The sequence below is a fragment of the Lycium ferocissimum genome, chromosome 5, assembly GCF_029784015.1.
Source record: "Lycium ferocissimum isolate CSIRO_LF1 chromosome 5, AGI_CSIRO_Lferr_CH_V1, whole genome shotgun sequence".
Classification (NCBI taxonomy): domain Eukaryota; kingdom Viridiplantae; phylum Streptophyta; class Magnoliopsida; order Solanales; family Solanaceae; genus Lycium; species Lycium ferocissimum.
In genome coordinates this window covers 55,040,997-55,064,038 of record NC_081346.1, presented here as the reverse complement: position 1 = coordinate 55,064,038, position 23,042 = coordinate 55,040,997, and positions in this window count along the sequence as shown.

Here is a 23,042-nt window from a genome sequence, read left to right as displayed (position 1 = left end):
TTTCAAAATAAAATCACAAAGAATGCCAAGAATCACAATCACGTAAGCCATAATGGAAATAAGTTTACCACAATGACCATACTCACTATACACATAGGCTAACTGATGTCAATGTTCAGTAGTCCTGACCTATAGAGGGCCCATGGTGTCCATGTGTAACTTGTTCCGGTATATTCCTTGGACCAGAGCACAAACATCCGCTCCGAAACGAACCTCGGACGCGGGACATATCAACGAACCTCTCATTTTTGAAACTAACCTCGGACCACGAGCCAAAAATCTAGGTCACATATCTTTCCATACTTTTTTACAAAACAGTATTTCTTACCTTTTCAATATCAATGCTCAAATCATCGTCCCATGTCGCAATACCGTCGAGAAGATCATATTAGCTTCTCATCACGATACAACCACTACTGATTCAACACACGAGAATAGTGGCACGAAGCCTACACAATCACATAGGAGTTTAGTCAGACAATCTCATGCATAAAAACTAGACATGCTTTCTCCTAAAGAATTTACAAACATACAATCAACTAACCAAAGTCTAACTCAAGTAGACCGTAACCTACCTCAATGTAGAGCTGGAACAATGCAAGTCACCTTGCTACAACCTTTCCTTTCCTTAACGCCTCAGAACGCTCAAAGTCTAGAAATAGAAGGCTCAATGAGTCATAATACGCAAATCACAAGTACCAATACAAGAATACCTTTCCCCTTACCCCATTCCAAGAGGTGGATGATTTCCTAGGTGTTAAGAAACTTATCAATGGCCTTAGTAATCATTCATCATCAAATTATAACAACATTCTATCAATATTCCCATTACAAGCAGTTTTTCGGGTCAAGACACTATTTTTATAGAACCCTAGGTCTCTAATTACTTAGTTTAATGACCCTAAATGTTTAATTCAAGATAAGATAAACTAACCAAAGCATTTAGATGATAACTAAGCGATAATACCCATACGCCATAAAGTTTAGAAGGTTTACCAACATTCTAGGGTTTCTATTTCAATTTCACCATTAAAGACCCATGAAGGCAATAACAATAATGAAAGAGACTGGAATGATTGAATAGAAATCAATGAAACTTACTTCTCAAGGTTTCTTGCCCTAGCATAGAAATTCACCCTAGGTGCTTGTTGGGAAGTGTGCTGGTGTTTTGTGAATAGAGAATATAAGACTAAGCATAAAAATTTCGGCAGCTGTTTTTCGTCGACCTCTATAGCGGTGATCACGCAGCTACAGCGGTCCCAAAGGAAATCCGCTCACCGCTATAGCGGTCGACTTACCGCTATAGTGGTGCTGCAATTGATAAATCGATCGTGCTGCCGGCCACCCGAAAAAATGGTTTGGCTGGAAGGTCCAATCGACTACTACGGCGTACCGCCGCGGCCAGTAGCATCCCGAATCGCTACGGTCCATTTTGGGTAGTGAGCCCGACTTTTGTCTAGTTTTTCCCCCTATCACTCAACATTTCATTCGAGGCCTCAAAAACACAAAACAAACATGTATATATATATAAAGACGCCCTATGAATCCACCCGTGGCCTCAGAATTTTTAACGGAGTTCTATTTTTCTAAGTCACCCCCCGACGGGCTCAAGACAATCAAGTAACAACCACAAACAAGTAAAATTTCATCTTATAAGCTCACATGATTTAGTTTCTACTGGCTCGTTCTACCTTTGGAAAGGTTGCATTTGGTGGGGTGATCCTACATTTCCCATAACGATTGGAAGGGTCGCTATAATAGATAACTTACGTGTTGGTTAAGCACGGCACAAGGTTAGTGTGAGTGCCGATGCGTGGCGGGTTGGGTCGTGATAGAGTTGGTAGCATCGAGCTTTGAGTTCCTTACGATCTCTGCGTACGTGCAAGGACATATCTAGTAGAGTCTTGCGGATCGGTACGAGGAGACGTACGCCTTGTCTTCGAGGGCTGCCGAACACTAGGAAAAATCTTTCTTTCTTTCTTTCATCTTTAACGATTCCGATTATTGTACGGATGACTCAAATTGGTATGCGACTGTCTTCATTCTTTTGCGGAGATGGCGAGAACAAGCGACGCAGGCGCCGGAAGAACGGGTGGAGGCGGAGGAGGGCGGTAGCGGCGGCGGCATCGGCTAGGGGCGGAGTCCCAGTAGTTGACCCTTGCCTCCAGTGGCTCCGAATGAGGCCGCAGGATATGCAGTCGCACCAGCCCAGCCAACGGTAGTACTAGTTTGTCGGGGCTGCTTGGTGCTCCCGGAGTGTACCCGGATCTTGTGGGCGCAAGTGCTGAATTAGTTGCATGGGTTAGCACAGCCTGGGGCTATACCAGCCATTCCAGTAGGTAGGGGCGTAAGGATAGCAGCCCCAGGTCCAGATAGAGTTCAGGCTCCAGGGGTTCAGTTTGCCGCAGCAGCGGCATCTCGCTTGGATGAAGTTTTGAGGCTTTTTCGAGGCCAGTTGCAGGGCCGGTAATGACTGGGGAGGAGCAAGATTTGTTTTGGAGTTTCACTAAAATGAAGCCACTAGTTTTCTGTGGTACTGAGTCAGAGGATGTGTACGAGTTCATCGTAGACGGTCACGGGAGGCTAGAGAAGATAGGGGTTGTGAAGAAGTACGGTGTGGAGTTTGTGACCTTGCAGTTCTTGAGTGATACCAAGTTATGGTGGAGGGCATATGTGGAGTGCAGGCCAGCTGGGTGACCTCAGCTGACTTGGGTACAGTTCTATTCAGTGTTCTTAGATAAGTATGTCCTACATACTCCAAGGGACCGAAAGAAGTATGAGTTTGCCAATATTGATCAGGGAAACTCATCTGTTGCTGTGTACGAGTCCTGTTTCCATTCCTTGTCCCGATATACTCTTCAGTTGTTGCCTACTGAGGATAATAGGATCAGGCATTTCATGAAAGGGTTGAACACGGGACTTCGACTGTCGGCGACTCTTCGGCTTGTAGCCAACGGCTTCATTCCGGGGAGGTAGTGGAGCACGTCCGTGTTGTTAAGGATTAGATAGGAGAGTCATGCAAAACGGATAGAGAAGAAAAGCTTGAAGGGTATTAGAATTTCGACGGCACTCAGCTTCTCGAGGGGTCAGATTTCGTAGGTATATTCAGCACGTCTAGTTCAATCCGCTATGCAGGTGTCTGCTGAGGGCCCATCAGGGGAAAATTATCAGGTTTTCGATCAGCATGGAGGTTATACTACTTCATTAGCTTCTGTTCAGCAACCTATGCTGGACCGTGCATGTCACGAGTGTGGTGAGGTGGGGCATATTAAGAGGCATTACCCAGGACTCGGACGGGGGTGGACGGGGGACTCGGTGTCGGGCTCCCCGGCTCTCCGTTGCACCAAATAGAGGAGAGCGATCACGCGCGGTAGGGCGGGCGACCACGCGGTGGGTAGGGGTGGCCGGCCGGCCTTGCGGGGGTGGTCCTCGGCCGAGGCACGGGCGGACGACGTTCGGAAAGGGCGGGACTCAGACTAGACAGGGTAATCGCAGTGGTTTATAGGCTACAGGAGGGCGCAGTCATTTGTACTCTTTCCCAGGTAGACCCGAGGCTGAGGCCTCCGATGCTGTCATCACAGGTACTATCTCAGTTTATGACTGGATGGCTTCTGTTTTATTTGATCCGGGTTCTACTTTTTCATATGTGTCTTCATATTTTACTGTGGGTTTGGATATGATGTGTGATACTTTTGATGCCTCTATTTATGTGTCTACCCTAGTCAGGGATTTAGTGGTTATACATAAAGTCTACCCTTCTTGCACTATTACATTTATGGGATATAATACCTGGGTGGATTTGATAGTCCTAGATATGGTAGATTTCAATGTCATTTTGGGCATGAGTTTGTTGTCTCTGCATTATGCCATTCTTGATTGTCAATCTAAGCCTGTTAGCTTAGTTATGCCCGAGGCACCTAGGCTTAAGTGGAAGGATAACTTTAGTCCCCTCCCTAAGAAAGTCATATCCTTCGTCCGTGCTAGGAAACTAGTGGAGAAGGGTTGAATAGCCTATTTGGCACATATCCGTGACACCAGTGCAGATACTCCATCTATTTATTCGGTTTCAGTGGTACGCAAGTGTTATATCCCGTATTTTTAAACATTGGGACATTCTAAAGCAAATTGCGACAAGTTAAGGGCAAGACTATTTTAGGAATACGGGGTAGAGATTTTTATCTTCCGATTTTGTTTCAATGCACAAGTTGCTTACAAATTTTATTTGGTATAGAAATATTATTGGAGATTAGGGATTAATTAACCATGATTAAATTATTAAGTGGGGATTAGTGATTAATTATGATTAATTAGCTTAATTAGACCACAAAGTGGGCCCCACAACACATGTGGCCGAATGGGATTGGTTGATGGAGGATAATGGGACACATGTCAAGGTTGGACATGTGTCACCATCATGTGTGCCATATAAATAGAAAAATGATGACAAGGAAATCATATTTTCATCTTCAACAAACAAGAAAACCTAAGAGCTAGAGAGAGAGACTCTCGGCCATGGCTGGCCGAGATTGAGGTGGTGAGAAGTTGATCAAAAAAATATTTTCTTCAAGTATTTCAACTCTTTGGAAGGTGTATAACAACATGGAATTGATCCTAGGGCAACAAGAACAAGTATAAATTCAAGCACAAGTTGGAACCAAGTTGGAAAAGTCAAGTGTTAAAGGTAAGGTTTAATTTTCTTAAGCATGAATTAGGGGTGGTTTTGAACTTGTGTAGTGTGTAGAAATGAATAGAAATCATAGAATTATATATGTTGATGTTGAGGCCGTGTAGGGGCTGTTTGTGCATGAAATGGTGGATTGATTTTACTTGGTATTTTGATTGTTGTTGTTATGGATTGTATGGTGAAAATAAAGGTTTAATGATTCAAGTTGAAGTTGTAATTGTTTGTGGGTTGTTGTAGAAGTTAATATGATGTTAATATAGTTTTTTGTAATTATGTAAATGATGTTGTTAACGTGTGGTTATTGGTATAATTCATGAAATTGGAAGAAAAGAATGTGTTGTTGTTGTTCTTGTTGAGTTTGGGAGATTGCGGGTTGTATAGCATGTTGGTTGGGCTGTTTGGAATATTGTGCGGGTTGTCCGAAGTGTTCTCGAGTCTTGTTTGAATGGTCTCGGGTTAGCACTTGAACGCATGATCATTGGTGTTGGCTTGATTGTATGTAGTTGATTTGAATGTAAAGGAAATGGCATCAAATTGTTTAGAAGGGAGTTACTAACATTAGGGTGCGTTTGAATCTCTTCGTAAGTTTAATCGTAGTCTTGACGTCTTAATATAGGTTGAGATACTATTGGGCAGCGTGTACGTGTTGCGTTGCGAGTAAACGCTAAAGGTATGTAAAGCTTACCCTTTCCTTCTTTTGGCATGTCCTAGATGTAAGTATCATATGATATGAGCCTTGGGGAAATTCTATTCGCAAGTTCCGAGCTTGATTTATGATTCTTATTCACTTCTTGATGTTAGAACCCTCGGCATGATCGAGCCATTACCCTCGAGTCTTTGATATGATTGAATAGTAAATGATGCATAAAGGTTCCTATTCTTAAAGGATTCTATAATGAATAATGTTCATAACTTTTGTAAATTGACTCGGATTAACTTAATACATGTCTATGATCCCTGAGGCCGTATTTTGATATAGTTCATAATGATACTCCAAGCATACTGAACACGACTATCGTCCTAATACTCGAGCGTTGATTAGTCTACTTATCTATTAAGTCTCAAAAGATGATTTATATGCATATGATTACTCACTACTACGTTTTGTGCATTCGTTATTACATATTTCACCGAGTCCCTCACTAGAGGGGCGGGTACGGTATATATATATATATTATGGTGTTATCTTTGTGTTATGGTGTTATCTTTGTGTTATGGTGCTATCTTGTGATACGGAGTTATCTTTGTGATACGGAGTTATGCTATGATACGGAGTTATCTTTGTGTTACGGGTATCTTTGTGTTATGGCGCCAAAGACGGGGTGGCGACCATGTTCACCGAGTCCTATAATGGGCCGGATATGATATATGATATTTATATGCATGATTTGTGTTTCAAAGGCAAGCATTTTGGTATTATGGTTATTGTTTTCGTTTTCTGTACTTCTTATCTCGGTTATAATCTTGTTTACTGTATTTCATGCTTTATATACTCAGTACATATTTCGTCTTGACTTCCTTTCTTCGAAGGGGGGGTGTGTTTCGTACCCGGAGTACGAATACTCGATTTGGTGATTCTTCGGCATAGGACTTCTACTCGAGTTGTCTTGGAGTGCTCCGTTGTTCGGAGCCTAGACTTTTGGTATATATACTATTATTATATGTATATGTTTATCCGGGGGTACGACGGAGCCTGTCCGTCATATGTTCTTGTTGATACTCCTAGGGTACGTAGACATATGTGTGGGTTGTGTATAGTTCTTGTTCGGTTATTATCCGTATGATTTATGCTTTGGGACGTCCCCATTCGTAGTGGCAGCCTTGTCGGCTTGCGTAGATATAAACATATATGTTTTGGGAGTCGTGTGTTATGGTAGCCTTGTCGGCTCGTGTACGGCGGGGATGTTCCCTTATATTATGATAGCCTTGCCGAGCTTATGTACTATGATATTTGTTGAAAGTTGTAACTCCCCGAGACGAGTTGCTATGATACGTCTGTATAATGCGACAGTTTTGAGACGGCGTCTTGCCTTTTCATTTATAAGTTCCTTATTATGCTAGTTGTGGATGATTGCAGTTAACAGGTGCATACGAGCGTCCAGCTCGGGCACTAGTCATGGCCTACGGGGTTGGGTCGTGACAGCAAGTTTGCGGATGTGTTCCCCGCGAACTTGCCAGGTATGCCACCTGACTGTGACATTAATTTAGATCCAGAGACTCATCCTATATCTATTCCACCTTATAGGATGGTGCCAGCAGAACTCAAGGAATTAAAAAAGCAGTTGCAAGATCTTTTAAGTAAGGGGCTTATTTTTCCGAGTGCCTCTCCTTGGGGTGCTCCTGTGTTGTTTGTTAAGAAGAAGGATGGGTCCATGCGTATGTGTATTGATTATCGTCAGTTGAACAAGGTGACTATCTAAAACAAGTATCCTATCCCCCGTATTAATGACTTGTTTGATCAGTTACAAGGAGCTTCTGTATTCTCTAAAATTGACTTAAGGTCAGGGTATCACCAATTGAAGATTCGGGCAGAGGATGTTCCTAAGACAGACTTCAGGACCAGGTATGGGCACTATGAGTTCTTGGTTATGTCTTTCGGGTTTACTAATGCCCCAGCTGTGTTCATGGATTTGATAAACAATGTGTTTAAACCCTTTCTAGACTCTTTTGAGATAGTTTTCATTGATGACATCCTGGTGTATTCTAAAAGTAAGGAGGAGTATAAGAAACATTTGAGGATTGTTGTTAGGGTATTGCGGGAGACGGAGCTGTATGCTAAATTCTCCAAGTGTGAATTCTGGTTGTCTTCAGTGTCCTTCTTGGGGCATGTAACTTCAAAGAAGGATATCATGGTGGATCCGCAGAAAATTCAGGCAGTCAGTGAATAGGTTAGGCCCTTTTGATGATCGAGAACCGTAGTTTCGTGGGTCTGGCTAGCTGTTATCATCAATTTGTGAAACAGTTTGCCTCTAATGCTTCTTATTTGACTCGCTTGACTCAGAAAGAGGTACCGTTTCAGTGGTCCGACGAGTGTGAGGAGAGCTTCCAAAAGGTCAAGGCATTGTTGACTACAACACCTATTCTGGCATTACCTATGGAGGGTAATGATTTTGTTATTTATTGTGATGATTCACGTTCTTGTTTGGGTGCTATTTTGATGCAGAAAACAAAGGTGATTGCCTATGCTTCTCGGCAGTTGAAAGTGCATGAGAAGAACTATCAGACTCATGACTTAAAATTGGCAGCGATGTTATTTGCATTGAAAATCTGGAGGCACTACTTGTTTGGTGTTCACTGTGAGGTGTACACTGACCATTACAGCATACAGTATGTGTTCACTCGGAGGGATCTAAACTCTAGACAGCGAAGATAGATGGAACTGCTGAAGGATTATGACATCACTATCTTGTATCATCCTGGTAAAGCAAATGTAATGGCTGATGCGTTGAGCAGGAAGTCGGCTAGTATGGGAAGTACGCTCGTTTGATTTCTTCGGAGTGTCTGTTAGCTAGAGAGGTTCAGACTCTAGTTAACAGTTTTATAAGGCTGAATATTTCTAACATAGGCAGGGTGTTGGCTTGTGTTGAGGTCCGATCATCATTTATGGAGCGGATTAAGGCTAAGCAGTTTGAGGATGCTAAGTTGTGCAAAATGTGTGACAACGTGTTGTGTGATGAGGCCAAAGAGGCCGTGATTGATGAAGATGGGGTGCTGCGAATTAAAGGGCGAGTTTGCATGCCATGTGTAGGCAATTTGATCAAGACCATTCTGACAGAGGCTCATAGTTCGAGGTACTCGATTCGTCCTGGCGCTACTAAGATGTATCACGATTTGAGACAACACTACTGGTGGACTAGGATGAAGCGTGATATAGTAGAGTTTGTTTCTCAGTGTCTAAACTGCCAAAAGGTGAAGTATGGACATCAAAAACCTAGGGGTATCCTTCAGAGGATGCCCATTCCTGAGTGGAAGTGGGAAAGAATAGCCATGGATTTCGTGGTTGGTCTTCCAAAGATGTTAGGGAAGTATGATTCTATCCGGGTTATTGTTGACAGGTTGACAAAGTCTACCTACTTCATTCCGGTGCGGATAACTTATGATGCAGAGAAATTGGCTAAAATCTACATTTGTGAGGTTGGTAGGCGTCATAGGGTTCCTATCTCCATTGTTTCCGACAGCGGCACAACGTTCACATCTAGATTTTGTGAGCATTTGCATGAGGAATTGGGTACCAGGTTGGACCTTAGTATAACTTTCCACCCTCAGACTGACGGGTAGTCCGACCGGACTGTTCAGGTCCTTGAAGATATGCTTTATGCTTGTGTGATAGACTTTGGTGGTCATTGGGATCAATTTTTGCCATTGGCTGAATTTGTATATAATAATAGCTACCATTCGAGTATTGATATGGCTTCGTTTAAGGCGTTATATGGGAGGAGCGGTAGGTCTCTGATTGTGTGGTTTGATGTGTTTGAGGTGAGACCGCGGAGTACGGACCTTCTGAGAGAGTCCTTAGAGAAGGTGAAAGTGATTCAAGCTAGCTTTTGGCAGCACAGAGTAGCCAGAACGAATATGTGGATCGTAAAGTCAGAGATCTTAAGTTTGGAGATGGCGAGCAAGTGTTGTTAAAAGTCTCACCCATGAAGGGTGTGATAAGGTTTGGGAAGAAGGGCAAGCTTAGCCCGAGGTACATTAGGCCGTTTGAGATTCTCAAGCATGTGGGGGAGGCAGCTTAAGAGTTGGCTCTACCTCTGGGTCTATCAGGCGTTCATCTGGTATTCTACTTTTTGATGTTGAAGAGGTACCACGGCGATGGTTCGTACATAATCCATTGGGATTCGATTTTGTTAGATGATAATTTGACATATGAGGAAGAACCTGTTGCTATCTTAGATAGGAATGTTCGCAAGTTGAGGTCCAAGGAAATAGCCTCCGTGAAAGTTCAGTGGAAGAATCATCCGGTGGAGGAAGCTACTTGGGAAACAGAATATGATATGCGCAGCATGTATCCTCAGTTTTTTGCCGAGTCAGGTAACTTTTCCTAGATTCTTCATCCTTTTTCGTTCGGGGATGAACGGTGTTTTAATTGGTATCTGGTGTAACGACCCTTCCGGTCGTTATGGAAAATGTAGGATCACCCTACCAAATAGAACCTTCCCAAGGCTAGAACGACTTAATAGAAACTCGGTTGTATAAGTCTAAAAACTGAAAACTTTTCTTGTTTGTGATTGTTGCTTGCTTATGTTGAGTCCATCGGGGGGTGACATAGGAAATTAGAACTCCGTTGGGAATTCCGAGGCAATGGGTGGATTCGTATAGTGTTTTTATGTATACATGCATGTTTTGTTTGTGTTTGTGAGGCCTCGGATGAAATGTTAGGTGATGGAGTGAAAAATTGGGAAAAATTGCGTACTTACAGCCTCTGTGGTCGCATAGCGGTGGTCGAAATTCTTTTGGTCCGTTATAGCGGGCACTTGGTCGCTATTGTGTGTCACGACCCAACTAGGGGCCGTGACGAGTACCCGATACTTGTACCGAGCACCCCTTATCTATCGTTTTACCTGTACCTCTTAGCAAGTCGTATAAGCGTTTTTTTTTTTTGAACTGAACATTAACATTAGCGGCGTCATTTTTGAACATAAACTAGTTAGCTTCGCTATCGCTTTATACAACGGCATTAAGATGCCAAAATACCACATATTGAATCGTACATAATCGATCGGAACGAATGCGTCCTACGAGCCTCTAGACGTACTATACATATACATAAGAAGGGCCAAGCTCGTCATGCCCGAATATACTCATACAAAACATTACCAGGAAGTGAGGCTCGGAACAACCTGGAGCGCTTTGTCAAGTACGGGCCGGTGGAGCTCTAAGGATCAAATCCGCTGTCCCGCCGACTCGCGCGCATGAAACGCAATGTCCACAAGAAGGGACGTCGGTACAAATAGTGTACCGAGTATGTAAGGCATGAATAATAATATGCGAAGAACATAAATCATGTATAATGACATAAGAGAATTATATCACTGGTCCCGGGATAGAAACATGTCCCTATATATAAGTGCCCTTGGGCGGTACCGTGCTTTCTTAGTTTCCTTACTTATACATATACATATATACATAGAAATAGAATATATATCATATTGCTAAGTGTCTTTGAAAACATTTGTTTCTCATATATAAATAAAATATATCATACCTATTACCGAGGCGTCGGTCCTATGACCCCATCCATTTAACCATGTATATATCCCGCGTCCGGACATCCCGCGTCCGGACGATATCATGTATGTATTTAAGTCCAACCGATCGGTGGATATGCGTATATAACACTCGATAATACCTTATCCCCATCTTCCCCCGTACACATATGCATATATATCATGTATAGTCATCGGCGTCTATAGCGCCTGGCTCTTTCATCATGTGCATATACTCATATCATATACATATATCGGGCGTCTATTCATCGCGCTGCTTCTTTTTCATTATAGGTATATACTCATAGGTATATACTTATATTATATACATATATATACACCAGCGTCTATAGCGCTCTGGTTCTGCTAGCATATACTTATACTCATATCATGTATATTATCAGCGCCTATATAGTGCTCTGATTCTGTTATCATTATCGTCGTAGAAGTGTTCTCATTAAATTAATTACAACACTTACCGCTTAATAATCAAGGCACTAAAGAAAATCCGGGAACCGTGGACCATCTTGAGTCATATGAGGTGGCGTGCACAACTTACATATAATACGTGTCATGACGTTATTTGTGAAGGTCTTAGGGTAGTTGGGTCTCATCCTTACAAGTTCTAGGATATTTAGACATTTCTTTCACAATTCATGCACTTTTGGTCCAATCTTACTGAATGAATAGTAACTATTTTCAATCGCGGATTTCTAGAGTTAGGAAAGTCCCCGAGGCGCGAAATCAAGCCTATACGTCTATGACATGCCAAGAAAGGAAGGGGAATCCTTACATACCTCTTTCTGCTCCTTTAGCTACTCCGAACTCACGTCGCAATCTCGTCGAAATCTGCAAATTGGTCATGTTTACCAAAACTCTTATTAGTATTCTTAGAGTTGGAATCTTAGGGAAACACTTGGCTACCGAAATTTCGGCAGCATTTCCTCTGTAAATATACCATCCTCGACATTCAACATAATCAAATTCTTATCAATTACAATCCGGAATTCAAACCCGGCCAAACTATTAACATAATTCAACAACTATACTAAGGATCTTCATATTCAATCAATTTACTACTTCTTCCAAAAACTTTCCAACTTCAATGAAAATAATAACAACCTCATAATCTATATTCCAACAACATCATACTAATCATATCATCTTTCATGCATGCAAGAACATTACATTCCATCCATATAACTTCTAAAACAAGTCTTCACTACTACAACTTCACTAAGGTTCCTAGACTTTCATTAGCAACATAGAATTCACAACATCACAACAAGCAAAATACTAAATAAAATTGACTCATTCTCTTCCATCCTTTCACCATAACCTCACGGCCACACCAACATACATACTACAACTTCTCAAAATTCATTCAACTTCCATTTTCTTCACATATCATCCACAATAATAACCACCAAACACTAAATAAAATAATTAAATCATAACTTCTACACATACACACACTTGGACGGCTACACCCCTCATGCCTATTTTCCATGAAATTCCATGATTTCCACACATAACAACAACAACCAACACACAACATAAGGCTAATTCAATCTTCCATGCAACACACAACACACACATGCACGGCTCAACCTTGCAATGCACGGCCACACACAAACACTTCCATAACATGTGAATTTCATCCATTTTTCTATACCACAACATGCATAAGCACTCATAATATATAAAAGAGGAGTTAAACCTTACCTTTCCTTAGATTCTTCACTTAACCAAAATTCTCTACTTGTATGAATATGATCTTTTCTTGCTTCAACAACAACTCCACCTTGTCAAGCACCCTCTTCTTAGTAGGAAATAATTTTTGCGAGAATTTTTATCAATTTTTCTTGTGGGATTCCTCTTGGCCGAATTGGCCTTCAAGATTTTCTCCTTCTTTTCTTTTTTTTTTGTTCTTGAACTCTCTAATGAATTATGGAATAAAGATGACTTTATATATAAGTCTTCCACAAATTTTTCTTCATTGCTACATAGGTCCCTCATTTTTTTGCCTTATGCCTCCTTTCTTCCCTTCCTAGAATTCTCCTCCTTTTTCTTGATTTTTCTAGAGAGTTGAATGAAAAGATGACTTGGTCATCTTTTTAATTTGGCTCCTTAAAATTCCAAGTGGGCTTAAGTCCACCAAGAAGTGGACGGCCAAATATGGCCCAATGACCAAGCCCATTTTTTTTGTGTGTCATGCATTTCATACAAATTATTTTCCAACTTTCCAAATTTGTCCTTCGTCTTCCTCCAAATTTCCACGAGTCATATTGCGAATTTCCCTTTTATGCCCTCGACCTTTCTCAATAATTCCGCTTCTAATTCTTCATAAGCCATTCACATACTTATCAAAATGAAAATGTGGCCTTGCTTGTCGTCCTCCCGCGATTGTCTCGAATTATCCGAGTGCGCAAAAATGCGGGATATAACATTGTGAGACCGCTGCAGCAGTGGTCTGACTGCCGCAGTGGTCGACGGGAACAAAATTTCGGGTTTTAAACACTTAGTTCTGAATTCTTTATTCATAAAACTCCAATATAGTTCCCCACAATCACCTAGGGCAGATTTCCAAGCTAGGACAAGAATATTCTTGAGAGGTAAGTCTCATCCATCCCTTCCAATCATTACCTATCATCTTCATGATTATCATCCTTCTTATGGGTCTTTAATGGTGAATTAGTAATAGTAACCCTAGAACCTAATAAACCTTCTATACTTCATGGGTTATGATTGTTATCACTTATTTATCATCTAATGGCTTGGGTTAACTCCTCTTAATCATGAATTGAACCTTTAGAGTCATGAACTACGTGAATTGAGACTTAAGGTTTCATAAAAATAGTAGCTTGACCATGGAAACTGATTGTAATTGATGTGTTGATTAAATATTGTTAGGGATTTATGATTACTGGTTACTAAGTCCCTTGTTAGGTTATTTTACACCTAGAAATCACTCACCCATTGGAATGGGGCTAAAGGGAAGGGTGCCTTGCATTGATTTTGTGACTAGCGTACTTGTGACTCATTGAGCATTCTAATTTCTAGACTTTGTGCGTTCCCAGGCTTTACGGAAGGGAAAAGCTGTAGCGGAGTGATTTGCATTGTTCCAGCTCTAAGTTTGAGGTAGGTTAAGGTCTACTTGAGTTAGACTTTGATTAGTTGATCGTATGTGTTGTGAATTCAATAGGAGAAAGCATGTCTAGTCTTCATGCATGATGTGTGTTTGGTTGAACTCCTATATGCAATTGATTGAGTGACTGTGTGGGCTTCTTGCCACTATTCATTGTGTTAAACCTATAGTTTGACTTTGTTGGGATGGGAAGTTAATATGATCTTCTCGGTGAAATTTTGATACAAAATGATGATTGAGCATTGATAACAAGAGGATAACAAATACTAAGGTATATATACGTGAAAAGGCACCAGTGTGACCTAGATTATGGGCTCGTGGTACGAGGTTCTTTCCGAAAATAAGTGATACATGATATGGACCGCGTCCGAGGTTCTTTCCGGAGCGGAGGATTTATGACTCGGGTTCGATGAGCATCCAAAACTAGTGGTACATGGACACTATGGGTCCCCTGTAGGTCATAACTACTAAGCAATGACATTAGTTATCATGCGTGTACAGTGAGTTTATGATTATGGTTGGTGGACTTGTTCTTGTTTGTTATTTCTGTTGATTTGATTATTGATATCTTTAGATGACTTGATTCATAATACCCTGTTATATCCCGTATTTTTAAACATTGGGATATTCTAAAGCTAATCGCGACAAGTTAAGGACAAGACTATTTTGGGATACAAAGTAGAGACTTTTAACTTCCGATTTTGTTTCAATGCACAAGTTGCTTATAAATTTTATTAGGTATAGAAATATTATTGGAGGTTAGGGATTAATTAACCATGATTAGATTATTAAGTGGGATTAATAACTTAATTACTTCATTATTACGCCATCAGTGGTCGTGTGGGCCCCACACATGGCTTGGACAAATTTGATTGGCTCAAGCCATGAGTGGGACATGTGTCCAACACCTAGGCTTCATATAAATGGCAAGTTGATGACAAGGAAAGTCATTCTTATCTTCAACAAACAAAGAAAACCTTAGAGAGGGAGAGAGAAGCTCTCGGCCAGCAAAGCTTGGTGATTTGGATCAAAATTTGATTTTTCTTCAAGCATTTCAACTCTTTAGAAGGTGTATAACAACGTGGAGTAGTCATTGGAGTAGCAAGAACAAGTATTAATTCAAGGCACAAGTTCTAGCCAAGTTGAGAAGTCAAGTGTTAAAGGTAAGGTTTAATCTTCTTTTACATGTATTGAGGATGATTTGAACGTGTTGTAATGTGTAGAAATGCATGAAAATCATGGAATTATGTATGTTGGTATTGAGGCCGTGTAGGGGCTGTTTGTGTAAGAAATGGTGAATTGGTTTACTTGATATTTTGGTTGTTGTTGTTATGGATTTTATGGTGAGAATGAAGGTTTAATGGTTCAAGTTAGAGTTGTAATTGTTTGTGGGCTGTTGTAGAAGCTAATATGATGTTAATATAGTTTCTTGCATTATATAAATGATGTTCCTAAACGTGTGGTTGTTGGTATGATTTGTGAAATTAGAAGAAAAGAATGTGTTGTTGTTGTTCTTGTTGAGTTTGGAAGATTGCGGGTTGTATTGTATGTTGGTTGGGCTGTTTGGAATATTGTACGGGTTGTCCGAAGTGTTCTCGAGTCTTGTTTGAATGGTCTCGTGTTAGCACTTGAACGTATGATCATTGATGTTGGCTTGATTGTATGTGGTTGGTTTGAATGTAAAGGAAACGTTGTCAAATTATTTAGAAAGGAGTTACTAACGTTAGAATACGTTTTGAATTCCCTCATAGCCTAACCGTAGTTCTTGACATCTTAATATAGGTTAAAGTACTATTGGGCAAAGATATACGTGTGTGTTGCGAGTAAACGCTAAAGGTATGTAAAGCCTATCCCTTCTTTCTTTTGGCATGTCCTAGATGTAAGTAAGATACGGTATGAGCTTTGGGGTAATCCTATTCAAAAGTTCCAAGTATGATTTATGATTCTTATTCACTTCTTGATGTTAGAACTCTCAGGATAGTCGAGCTATTACCCTCGAGTCTTTTGTACGATTGAATAGTAAATGATGCATAAAAGTTCCTATTCCTAAAGGATTCTATAATGAATAATGTCCTTAACTTTTATAAGCTGTCTCGTATTAATTTGATACATGACTATGGTCCTTGAAGCTTTATTTTGATATACTTCATAATGATAGTCAAAGAGTACTAAGTATGACTATTATCCTGATACTCGAGCGTTGGCTAGTCTACTTATCTATTGAGTCTCAAAAGATGATTTATATGCATATGGTTACTCACTACTCTGCTCGTGCATACTGTTATTACATCTTTCACCGAGTCCCGGGCCAGGACATGTTTTCGTGCACAGCTCCACTGCATTATTCACCGAGTCCCTCACTAGAGGGTCGGGACATGTTATATGTATATGTATATGTATATGATGATATGGGGATGGCGGCCAGGATGGCATATGATGACTTTATTCACCGAGTCCCTCACTAGAGGGCCGGGACACGTCATATGTACATGTATATGATGATTTAATTTCACTAGAGGGCCGGGACACGTTATATATGCATATGTACAGGATGATTATCTAATTATGCCACTAAGTCCCATAACGGGTTGGGTATGACATTGACACGTATGATTTATGTTTAAAGGTAAGCCTTGTGGTTTTACGTTATTGTACTAGCTTTCTACACTCCATATTTCAGTATGATCCTGTTCACTATATTTCATGCTTTACATGCTCAGTACATATTTCGTACTGACCCCCCTTCTTCGGGGGGCTGCGTTTCATGCCCACAGGTACAGACGCTCGTTTTAGTGATCCGCCAGCTTAGGATATCTATTCAGCTATCATGGAGTACTCCCTTGTTCCGGAGCCTAGATTTTTGGTACAGATCCTTTTGTTGTATATTTATGCTTATCCAGGGGTACGGCAGGGCCCTGTCCCGTCATATGTTACTGTTGTCACTCTTAGAGGTCTGTAGACATATGTGTGGGTTGTATATAGTTACTATTCAGTTCTGTCTGTATGACTTATGTTTTGGGACGTTCCCATTCGTAGTGGCAGCCTTGTCGGCTTGCGTATGTATATATGTTTTGGGATCTGTATGTAGTGGCAGCCTTGTCAGCTTGCGTATATATAGTTGGGGCACTCCCACATGTTATAATAGCCTTGCCGGCTTATGTACGATGTTATCCGTTTGATGTTTGTAACTCCTCGGGAGACAGGTTGCTGTGACAAGTATATATATATATGCGACAGTTTTGAGACGATGTCTTGCTTTTTTATATATAAGATCTTTATTATGCTGGTTGTGGATGATTATAGTTAACAGGTGTATACGAGTGTCCAGCTCGGGCACTAGTCACGGCCTACGGGGTTGGGTCGTGACAAAAGTGGTATCGTCCGCAGCAGTCATCCTCGGAGTGTCTACAGGCCGTGTCTAGTAGAGTCTTGTTTATCGGTGTGTTGTGCACCACATTTATAAACAAGAAGCTACAGGACATTTAGGATGTTACCTTTCTTTCATATCCAAGATCGTGCGAGAGAGCCAAGTCATAGGAAATGAGATTCCTCATACTGACCTTTGATTTCAACAGAAGGACGACGTCGACAGAAGAAGGTGACTGATGATATCGGAAGTTACAAGAGTACGCAGGTAAGAAAGATGTATCTCAGGTAAGGTATTGAAGTACGATTGGAATGTAAAGTTGAAGATTGAAAGGGAAAATAAACGGGAAAGTGTAACGGTGCGGTTTTGAGTTGGACATACGAGGTAAGTTCATCATTTTCATCTTGTTGTTGATATTGGGAAGCCCCGTGTGGCGTGATATGATATGATATATATATATATATATATATATATATATATATATATATATATATATATATATATATATATATATATATATATATATATATATATATATGTTGGCCCCGTGAGGCATTGTTGGTATTTTTAAATGGTGCAAGTTTTGAGATAGTAAGAAATACAGAGGAAACTCTGCCAAAATTTTTCCAGAAATAAATGAGAACGAGATATAGGTTTGTAATATGTCCTGAAAGGTCGTGTCAATGGTAATGATAGGATTTGACTAAGTTGCGAGTACGGCTGACCTCGAGAAATAAGTTAACTGCTGAATTGGTGGTAATAGTAATTATGAGGTCGCTATCAATATGGTAAAAAGGAAATGCTAGGACAATTTGGAAGGGCTTGTGATAATAAGAGATGATTTAGAAAAGGGCTGGTAAATCTTAATAGAGAGTTATGTCGAGGTATCAACTGAATTGATAAGTAGGGATAAATTATGATGAGTTTATAGTTAAAAGAAGTAATAGTATGATTGAGACAAGAGTACAGAGGAAGAAGAATTGTGACGGATATGAATGTATTGATAGGACAGCTTGCGAGATATTAAGGATAAGATTGAACAGAAAGGGTGAAAGGTTAAGTACGCTTACTCCGCCGAGTGTAATCGACCCATAGTAAGAATCGTGAATAAGGTTAAGAAATGTTACACCATAGGATTGAATACGAACAGGATATAAAATGGGAATATAATGAGGACTGTTACGAAAATAAGTAAAGCCTAGTGAGAAAGTGGCCAAAGATATGACGTGATCTATGTGACTAGAGTATAAAAGCAAGTGTGAAATGGAAAAGCGAGCTATAGAACGAATAAGAAAGACTTATCAAGTTCCGTAGGGAAAGTTTAGAATAAAGGCTACGTGATAACGGAAATGATAGCGAGTACAAGAAAAGGAGCAGTTAACTGAAAGAAGAAATAAGAAGAAAGCGAGATAACAGTGTAGTAATAGATCATGACATGTGTAGCCGAGGATACGAGTACTAAAAGTGACGGAACTACGAAAGACCAAGTTGTAGAAAGATGAGCAACATGGTAGAATGATTGCTAGGAAATGACTGGTATGATACCAATAAAGATGGATGAACAGAATACGTTTTGAAAGGGAGAAAAAGGATTATGCGGAAGTAATGTGTTCCGAATGATACAGAGGTAGCATAAGATTCCTTGTGTGCAGAGATGGGAGAAATGATAAGGGAATTCTAACGGAAGCACCCAAGATAGATGTAATTAATTGAGTACGAGTATGGAACGAAAGGGGAATATATAGTTATGAACTTAAAGGTGTAGTACAACGACGAGGTTATAAAATAAGATTGTCATTTAGATGAACTTGATATGATTTTGAGTAAGTTAGAAGTCGGTGCTGAGTACACAACAAGGGAAAAGGTCATAAGGCATGAAAGGGTACTGCGTGTATACGACTTCACCTCGGGAATAGTGGAATCCTTAAGGGACCAAGACAGTAAGCTTGAGGAGCAAATGATGTACTGTAAATTTATTAAAGGAAACAGATGATATAGGTCGGGATAAGATAATATTTCAAGAGAACTTTGGACACTTATCGCCGGAATATAAGTGCTTCCTAATTGAGTTTGGAACGACTACAAGTACTAATTAACTATTGATTGGAATGAGTGGAATGTGGCCTCGGATGAGTTGTTACATTGGTCGCATTACTCGAGTATAGATTATCAGATGAAATTTTGTACTATATGTATAGAAAGGTTCTCGTCGCTTTGTGGTGTTGTTAAGGTTTCGTACGTAGATAATCAAGGTTATACATCACAAGGGAAAGACACGGATAAGGTACAGTATACCAAGTGAATTGGAAAAAGGATCAGGTGAATTTGAAATTAGAAATAGGGACATAGAGCAGAATATAAAAAGATAACGGTATAAGTACACCCTTAAGGGGGGGAAGTGGGTGCGAGAAATGCAAGTGTAAGATGGAAACAATTGATACTGTAATATATTTGATATGGATGCTTAAACTTCAAGTGAGATCCCTTGTTGAGACAAGTTAGTAAGATCTAAAAGCCAACAATAAATGGATAGAAGTCAGGATGGTAATTGAGGCAGTGTTAAGAAGTTTTTGTAGAGACCTTGAATGACATGGCGTTAGAAGGTGGATGTGTATAAGAAGAAAGAGTATGGTAATAGGATGGTGTCGGATAACTTAAGAGACATTATAAAGGAAGGGAAAAAAGTATGACAAAATAGGACGAGCGAGTTTTAGTATGGATGAGATATGTAAAGCAGAATGAAACAGGAGACGAAAAGATTATGTCTAAGATTGAATATACTTTATACAAATTGTACGAGAATAGGTATGCAACCTACGAATATTTGTATGTTAAGCGTAAGATCAAGTGAGTGAGTACTTGATAAGAGGAGTAAGGATGCAATAATAACAATGCAGTTGTGATATTTTGGGTATACTACAGAAAGATATAAAGATGGTTTAAGCCAAATTACCAAGATAGAATTGGTACTGAGGGCAAATAGAACTTGGCCATGGTTGAATCGAAGGTTATCCCAATACCGATTGTATGATAAGAGAGGAGAAGGAAAGATAAAGCATAAAGACTAGTGAGACAACGCCAAGGTATTTCTGGGGCTAATTCGAGCACTTTCGCATATTCTTGTAAAGATTGCAACATAATGTGTGACAGAAAAGGTAAGTGCAAAAATCTGAGTAACGAGGCAATAGAAGGAGTTTGAATTAAAGATAAAAGGGACACGAGATAATATGGCTAGAATGTTACAAGTTAGGTAAGGGGAATTATAAGATGATTCAAGCAAGATGATCAGAACAAGCTGGTTACTGATGACGGTGAATTTACATGTCAAATAAAAAATATGTCAGAATTATACCAAATCGATGATAGTTAAAGCACAGAGCGGCTATGTAAAGTTATTATATGAGGGAACTTCATCGCTACTTGACAACTAACTCTAAGGATAAAGATTAAGAGCTAAAGAGCAGAGTGACAGTTAAAGTCTTTTAAAGAAGTCAAAAAGTAATACATGAGGCTGAAGATTCCAGAATATGGACTTCATTACAAGTTTACCTCGCACTCCACGGAAGTACGACTCTATATGGATTATTGTGGATAGGCTGGCAAAATCAGCCCATTTTCTCCCAGTCAGGACTACTTATTCAGCTAAAGACTATACAGGGTTATACATCAAGGAGATAGTGAGACTTCCTGAGGTTCCCACATCTATTATACCGGACGGAGGAGCTCAGTTTACAGCTAACTTCTGGAGATCATTCCAGAAGGGATTGGGGACACAAGTAAGTCTTAGCACAGTATTTTATTCTCAGACTAACGGACAGGCCGAGCGTACTATTCAGACGCTAGAAGATATGTTGTGGGCCTGTGTTATTGATTTCAGAGACAGCTGGGATGGTCATCTGCCACTTGTTGAGTTTGCTTATAATAACAACTACCATTCTAGCATCCAGATGGCACCGTATGAGGCTCTGTATGGCAGGAAGTGCAGGTCACCTATTGGCTGGTTTGATGTTGGTGAAACTAAGTTAATTGGCCCGATATGATTCGACAGCGATTGATAAAGTGAAACTCATTCAGGAAAGGTTATTAGCAGCTTAGAGTCGACAGAAGTCATATGCAGATAATCGACGTCGACACTTAGAATTCCAGGTTGGTGATTGGGTATTCTTGAAAGTATGACCCATGAAGGGTGTTATGAGATTCGGCAGGAAGGGAAAACTCAGTCCGAGATATATTGGGCCTTATCAGATTGTCCGTAAGATAGGCAAGGTTGTCTATGAATTTGACCTACCATCTGATCTGGAAGCAGTACACCCAGTGTTTCATGTGTCTATGCTTCGTAAATGCATTGGTGACCCTTCCAGGATATTCCCCGTGGATGATGTCCAGGTAACGGAGGAGCTATTGGACGAAGAGAACTCTATAGTTATACTGGATCGTCAGGTGAGAAGGTTGTGTACTAAAGACGTGGCTTCCGTTAAGATACAGGGAGGAGATGACTTGGGAAGCTGAAGAGGAGATGAAGAAAAAAATATCCTCACTTGTTTCCTATGCCTACAGGTAATCTAAACTCCTCGTTAATTATATTGATTGGTAAATAAAGCTATATGGTAGCCAAAAAAAAAAAAAAGGACTCCCCCGAAGTGCTTATAAGACCCTGTAAGACTAGTATAACATTCGAGGATGAATGTTCTAAAGGGGGGAAGGATGTTATATCCCGTATTTTTAAATATTGGGATATTCTAAAGCTAATCGCGACAAGTTAAGGACAAGACTATTTTGGGATACGAAGTAGAGACTTTTAACTTCCGATTTTGTTTTAATGAACAAGTTGCTTATAAACTTTATTGGGTATAGAAATAATATTGGAGGTTAGGGATTAATAAACCATGATTATATTATTAAGTGGGATTAATAACTTAATTACTTCATTATTACGCCATCAATGGCCGTGTGGGCCCCACACATGGCTTGGCCAAATTTGATTGGCTAAAGCCATGAGTGGGACATATGTCCAACACCTAGGCTTCATATAAATGGCAAGTTGATGACAAGGAAAGTCATTCTTATCTTCAACAAACAAAGAAAACCTTAGAGAGGAGAGAGAAGCTCTCGGCCCATGGCCGGCCGAGAGTGAAGCTTGGTGATTTGGATCAAAATTTGATTTTTCTTCAAGTATTTCAACTCTTTAGAAGGTGTATAACAACGTGGAGTGGTCATTGGAGTAGCAAGAACAAGTATTAATTCAAGGCACAAGTTCTAGCCAAGTTAAGAAGTCAAGTGTTAAAGGTAAGGTTTAATCTTCTTTTACATGTATTGAGGATGATTTGAGCGTGTTGTAATGTGTAGAAATGAATGAAAATCATGGAATTATGTATGTTGGTATTGAGGCCGTGTAGGGGCTGTTTGTGTAAGAAATGGTGAATTGATTTACTTGATATTTTGGTTGTTGTTGTTATGGATTTTATGGTGAGAATGAAGGTTTAATGGTTCAAGTTGGAGTTGTAATTGTTTGTGGGCTGTTGTAGAAGCTAATATGATGTTAATATAGTTTCTTGCATTATATAAATGATGTTGCTAAACGTGTGGTTGTTGGTATGATTTGTGAAATTGGAAGAAAAGAATGTGTTGTTGTTGTTC